This window comes from Rhagoletis zephyria, unplaced genomic scaffold (genome assembly GCF_001687245.7).
Source record: "Rhagoletis zephyria isolate East Lansing unplaced genomic scaffold, Rhagoletis_zephyria_1.1 Rzeph_scaffold_00077, whole genome shotgun sequence".
Taxonomy (NCBI): Eukaryota; Metazoa; Arthropoda; class Insecta; order Diptera; family Tephritidae; genus Rhagoletis; species Rhagoletis zephyria.
In genome coordinates, this window is record NW_016157161.1 from 358,519 (window position 1) to 365,735 (window position 7,217).

The following is a 7,217-nucleotide window of genomic DNA, read 5'->3' on the forward strand; positions in this document are numbered from 1 at the left end:
AAAAATTTATATGGAATTATAATAATGAGATTTTCGATGCTGTTTTTGAAGTTTTTTCAAAGACTGGTTTAAGAAAAACTTGAATAACTCAGCCAAAGCCTTACCAATTTAAACTTATCATTGGTAGGGTATTTTCTCATTCTTTGAATTTCTTTGCGAATAAGCTCATTCAAAGTATGAAAGAGGAAGGTAAGATAAACGCGTGTCATTCCATGTTGAATTAAGATGTGTTGGTATTTGATAAAGAAAAATTTGGGACGTGAATGAGTTTGTTTTGCAAAGAAATAGAAAAGGTGAGAAAATACGTTTCCACTGATACCTCATAAGTCTATATCGGTAAAGTGTTGGAGCAGTTATTCAAGGTTTTCTTACCCAAACCTTAGAAAAAAGTTAAAAAGCAGCATCAAAAATCTTATTATTATGATTCCGTTGATAAAATTTTAAATATTTTTATGTCGATTTTTGAAGTTTAAACTGTTTGTCATCTGGGGGGATTTTTTCCAAAAAATCCTTTAAGAACACCTACAAACCTCCTAAATACGGCCTTGGTGCTCACGACAGAGAGTGGCAGGTATTGGAAAAGGGGGCGTGGTACCTCCCATACAAACTGAACTTTTCATAACGCTTATCCCTGGAACTGTTTAAACTAACGTCCTGAAATTTTACACAGCTACATATGTTGTCAATAACGAACTTACTTGCTGTGTTCATTATGGTAGGAGATTTGTCAGTTTCATCGCAAGCGAAGTGCTCATCGCAGAGAAATTTTGGCACACATAACGAAAATCACTGTATTCGCAAAAATAACTTACTCCACGTTGTTTTGAGCATATATATAATAGAAAAACATAACTTCATCAAAATGTAAAGTTAAAAAAAGCTAACTATTTAACAGTTCATCTTTGCACTTTGCCGTCTACACAAGCGAATCATCGCCAGCGATCTATCGCAAAAGATGAACAATCGCTAATGGGGACAGCAAGTTACGTCTGAAAGTGGTAGTTATTGGAATGGCTGCACCTATATATGTACATATACTTAGATAGGCAAGCATCATTCGACTGGGAACCTTTTTTCATAGATTTCTAAATTGCATTGAGCGATTGTTACTTTCTTTGTAATTTTTGGGAAAGGGTAAAATTTTGTGTGACAATTTTGAAGAATTTTTTTAAATTTTGCACAAAGTATGAAATTTTAATTTTTAAGAGATTCGTTATAGACTGTCCTATCCACATACATATGTATCTACATATATACATGAAATGGTAGCTGGTTTTGTGGTTTGGACTGAACCCAAAAAGCACTGGATAGAGTTCAGTCAAATTGTCGGTGGTTATACCTTTCACATATGGCCCTATTATAGACTAACTACTAGAAAACTCGCTTGGTGGCACTGAAGTTGAGGATCTGCTGGGTGGCGCTGGAGGCGAGATATTTAGAAAATCCTTAGTTTTAGTACAACCTGGTTGAAATTTATAATGCGTAATCATTTCATGATAAGCAATAGTTTTGCAGAAAAGATACCCAAGGATGGCGGTGCAGCCGTAGTATATAGAAGCCCCATGGGTTTGACCTTCTTTGGCCCTATGTTTATTTTATATAAATTTACTTTTCATATGGCTAAATGAAATTGTGTAAGCGCACCTTTGTCTGACACCCTCATACACCATTAATGCGATCTTGCATTTACCTCTGATTAACGAAATTGCTCGGTGCGGCCGTTATTGCAGCAGTAAGACTCAAAGAAACCAGTTCATAAATATTAAAACGAATTGTAAAAGAGGCGAATTGACAAAGAAAGATTCGACCACATCTGTCCAAGAAAGAACACGGTTGGTATACCAATGGCTTCATTTGAACGATATCACACTATTCATTTAGCCAATGTACGGGAAAACTTTTCATCCTGTGGGGCAGCGAGGATTCTTGTCCCTCTTATAACAGAAAACGCTCATCTGTTCTCTTAGGATTCCTTATAAGGACTTTTATTGGCTTCCGCATCGGTCCAATGGTGTAGTTGCAAGATCAAAGGAGATTATACACGCTTGGCAGAGATTTCACAGGTGGAAATAAGATCATCGGCAAAGCTCATGACATCGAAAAGGACTAGTATGCTATGTGTCATCAAAGCGCTACTATTTTTGGCCTATATATGAGGAGGATTCTGCTCTTTAGTCGTTAATATTTTTTTTACTTTACATACCATTTTTTCTTCTAACCACTATTTTTGCATTGGCCCACGCAAAAGTTCTTATTAGGCGCCATGAAGCAAGCGGGCTTTGGCTAGTAATTTGATAAAATAAACCTAAGGTAAAGTCCCCTTTGCCTATATGATTATCATGTGCTAAGAAATAGTTTTACGCATTTTCTGACAAACGTATTATTTTGAGTTGTGAATCTTATGAAGACGGTGTGCGATATGTAGCTGCGTCAAATTTCAGGGCGTTTCAGAGGTTCCCGAGATAAGAGATGTAAGAAGTACAATCTGTATGGGAGGTGTCACGCCCCCTTTTTTAATGCCTACCACTTTACGCCATAAGTAGGGTAATTACAATTTATGCATCCGTACTAAGAGTTTAAGAGATATATTGGCTCGCTCAAAAAAGGTTTCAACATTGTATTGTGAACATGTATATGTGTACTTTTCTATTCTTCTCCCAGTATATACGAATTTTAGGAATATCGCAACCCCAGAGCAACCTATCGTGTAAGTTTTTAGTCCAAATATTTATTTTCAATTGGCAAACATGTGTTCTAAATATGAGCCAAATCAGCAAGTAAGTGCAATTTTTAAGAATATCTGGACCCCAGCACCACCTAGCGAGAAAATTTTAGGTAGGAATATTTATTTTCAAGGTACTGACATACATTACAAATATGAACCGAATCGGTTCAGCCGGGTAGTAGTTTAATGGGATAAAATACACAGAAAACTCTATGTAATTGCTAATCGTAACGTCTCAGCTTTCTTCATTGTTTGGCAGCAACAACAAAAAGTTTAGATTTTTTTGTAGGGAAACCTTCCACACAGAAGTTCCAAAAATGTACTTTTTACAGAATCGAAATCGGTTCAGCTGTTTGGTCAGGCATCGCGGTCATACGAAAGACATTTCATTTTTATATATATAGAAGAAGAAGACTAGCATCCTTATGAGAAGAGGTGGGCACTACCACAAACAAGCGATCGCTAAAAGTGAGAATGTGTTAGTGTGCCTAATTCATTTTGCATCCCTGTAGGGAAACCCCGAACTGGTGAACCAAATTTGTAGTTCCGTACTAGATCTTTATCGCCAAAAACGAACCAGTCCGATAGTAACTGGATCGCCACCAGTTCAAAAGCAGCGATATGTGGTACTTTTAAAAAACAATTTTAGAAATCTATATCTAAAATGACGAATTTAGAACTGGTTCAAAACTATAGAAAAAGGGATGCAGAACGAACTAGATTTCATCTGGCGAATTTTGAACTTGTTCGAAACTACTGGAAAAGGGATGCAGCGGGGGGGGCTTGTTTACTTTAAATATACTTTTGCAAATACGCTTTCAGTCTGCACGTCGCAGATGCTTCTTCATAGTTCGGTAATACAAAACTATTATTTGTGTTAACATCTTAACATTTTGGGACCTTCTGGAATATAACCAATAACAGTCAGCACATCTGCAAATTCAGCTACAGCCAAAGGTATGTAATCGTGTTTTCAAATGAACAATTTAATTTGCATTCATTCAAACAAATTTGATTTCAGATTGACAATACATTTCTCTGCAAATAATTAAAAATTGCTACAATGGTAACCCAAAAAGAAAACATCTTGTTACTTTTTTCGTTTACAACTGGTTCGAAACTATAGTAAATGGGGTGCAAAGCGAACTAGATCCCATATGTCGAATTTAGGACTGGAGCTGAACTATAGAAAAGGTAATGCAGCGGGGGACAATTTCCAATTCCTATGACATCGCTGTGTTAAATTCGCCAGTTGTTTGCATGCAAAAGAGATTTATCGCGAACTAGTAGTGGTTCTAAATGTACTAGAAGCGCACCAGTTCAAAACTAGAGATTTTCCCCACAGGGATGCTGCTGCGTTCTCATCGTTATACTCTTGCTTGTATACGTACACGTGATGGTTATGCTCTTTGAGCGTGTGCCCATTCTCTGCCCATACTTGCTTATGAGCCATACTTTTAGCTTTATCGTACTTCAACTANCTATAGAAATCATCAACAGCTTCCATTTGCTACCCATATTGTACAAACACATCCTAGGGTTACCCGGGTCCACGTTTTGGCCTATTTCTCGAGACCCTGGTATCCGATTCTTAAAATTTCAAAACACAAACCATCTACTGAATAGTCCAAACAAAGCCTAAAAATTTGGTTAGGATAGGTGATCCCGTTCTTGAGTTATAAAGTCACAACGAAAAATGGCACTCATTTTTATATATATAGATTGATCATCACTTTCTGTACTAAAAATCGTGTTCCATTATTAATATAAGGTAGATTAAGGTAACGATGAAAATGTTAAATTAAAATTTGTCTACTATGGTACATTCCGTTTAGCTTCATATTCGCTTAGCTGTTTTAGTATAACTCCACTTTTACGTTAGAATGCTGATTTCAGCACATGTTTCGTTTAAATGATTTAATTTTTCCATTTAAAAATGGTCTAAAAACTGTAAGGTTTAAAAAAAAACACAGTTTTAAATATCCGATTGGTCTAATAGTTGAATACATATTTATCTCCCTTTTACAAACATATTAATATATACCTTATTCTGAACACCTCCCATACATATGTCTACATACAAAATTTCAGGTTCATGTGACTTATGGCTCCCAATTTACAAACCCATGTATATATGCCTTGCTATAAACACCTACCATAGATATGTCTGCTAAAGGCCTATAAATGTTGAACTATGTATAAAACATAGCGACATGTGTCACATATCATGTCAGTGCCAGTTCATATTGGTGACAGTTAATAAGGTCAATGGAAATAAGGTCAATTGACTTTATTTCCAACCCTGGTGCCGTTTCAAAAGCGAAATAAAGTCAACAAATATTTTGAAATAAAGTCATTGACGCTATTTCCTCATTCAAATGGAAATAGCGTCAACAATGCTTAAAGTATGTCGATTCATAGAAAAAAATGTTGTCCTTACAATAAACATTGCCCCGTAATTGTTGTTTTTTAATAGATGAAAAAGGTTATTGCCAAATCCTCAGTGTTGTGATATCAATCCACACACAATCATGAACTACCACCAATTGATTTTATTAAAAAAATTTAAATTACGAATATGTAAAAATACGATGCGAAAAACTAAACGCCTGCGCACAGCTGGAATACGAGAAATATTTGAAGAAAGAGTGTGGAAATGATCCATAATTGCAAAACATGTTTCGTTTCCACAAAAATAAAGCGAACACTATTAAATTGAAGAAACAGTCCATGTCCAAAAATCCCGGAGGAACGCTGAAAGAATTCTGTGTTTTAAATTAGCATATTTTGAACGAATTCGGAATGTGTAAGGTGGAAAAGAAACCAAGCTTTCTATAAGGAAACAATTATTGAAAAAAATTTTCTTACAATGTATTGTGACGACATCATTTAAAAGCAGCTAAGGAGAACGACAACACTATTTATTAGATGGCACATTCAACGAGCCAATGTGCCAAAATGCGGGTATAAACAATTGTTGATTATTCAATATCGGAACCGAGATCATATAAGTTAATTGATTGGTTTTCACACACTTTTGAAACACAAATTATATTTGGTTTTTTTAATGCAGACAAGTTGTTGCAGAAATCTTCCAATCAGGGCTGCCAACTATCCTTAGTTATGAGGTGATATATTGAGGATAAAAAAGTGCCAAAATGTGGCAATGAAAAAAATAAAAGTGCCAAAAAAGGTGTTATTCCTTTTAATCATTCACATTTATCAATAAAATAAAGCCACATTCAAAACAAAAGTGCAATGATAAAATAAAATAAACCACTTGAATGACCTTTATAAATTAGAAAATTTTAGTTGAGAAAAAGAAGTGCACGCAAAGGATTTCACGAAACTGAATTAAAATGTTATTTCTTTTTACAAAAATGCCATTTTGGCACTTTATGCCAAATTGAAAAATTAAGTGCCATTTGAAGTAAAATAGGGACAAATGGCACGGTTTGAGCCAAGTGGGCATCCCTACTTCCAATAACTTACAAATATAACAAGTAAGAAAGTCTAAGTTCGGGCGGAGCCGAACACTAAATACCTGGCGCAAGTATTAGATATATGTTTTTCACCTTTCCGAAAGCTACCGCTACATGGTAAGCCGGGGTGTATCAATTTTGAGTAAATTAGCGTCCTTAAATTTCGAAATATTGAAGTTTCAAGCATTTCTGAAATGTACCGTTATATAAAAGGCGGTCGTAATTTTAGTCCAATTTCAATAATTTTCAACATTTTGCTTTTATGTGGCAAGCACAATAAAAATACCGAGTTTAGTACAAATTGGTAGATCGGTTACCAATATACAAATATGTGATCATAAGTGGGCGGTACCACGCCCATTTTCCAAAATTTTATCATAAACGTATTTCTTGGTAAAGAATTATTGCAAGCGTCAATTTTGAATAAATTAGCTTTAATATTTACTGATNGAATTGTTGCAAGCATCAATTTTGAATAAATTAGCTTCAATAATTACTGATTTATCGAAGATTTCGTATTTCTCTAAATTACCGTTACATGAGATGTGGGCGTGGTTATTGTCCGATTTTCAAAATATTCGGCCATTTCATATGTTGTGCCAAGACCAACAACGGTGCCGAATATGGAAGAAATTGGTGTAGCGGTTACCAAGATATACACATGTAACCATAAGTGGGAGTGGATACGCCCATTTTCCAAAAATTTATAATATTCTTATTTTTCGTCTAAAACTTATTGTAAATATCAATTTTGAGTGAATAATCTTCAGTAGTTACTAAAATTTACTTATTCCTGAAAATTACCGTTATATGGGGGGTAGGCGTGGTTATTGCCCGATTTTGCCCATTTTCAATACCATCCGTCCAGAAAGAAGTGCACGTACCAAGTTTCGTTAAGTTAAGTTAAGTATCTCAATTTTTACTCGAGTTATCGTGTGCACAGACGGACGGACAGACAGTCACCGCTTAATCGATTTCTCTTTTCATTCTGATCATTTATGTATACATTT

The 7,217-nt window shown here is 35.2% G+C and overlaps 1 protein-coding gene across 20 annotated transcripts in view; it reads right to left on the reverse strand.

The window, feature by feature from the left end:
* The window catches only part of Zasp52 (Z band alternatively spliced PDZ-motif protein 52), a 442,143-nt gene that overhangs the window by 244,162 nt on the left and 190,764 nt on the right, over positions 1-7,217 (reverse strand). Inside the window, exon 1 of one of the 20 annotated variants that reach the window (XM_017628661.1) lies at positions 1,984-1,987. The exons of the other annotated variants lie outside the window; for them this stretch is intronic. The gene's annotated coding sequence lies outside the window, so the exon portion shown is untranslated. Of the gene's footprint in view, positions 1-1,983; positions 1,988-7,217 lie in introns of those variants that run through there. 20 annotated transcript variants of the gene reach the window in all.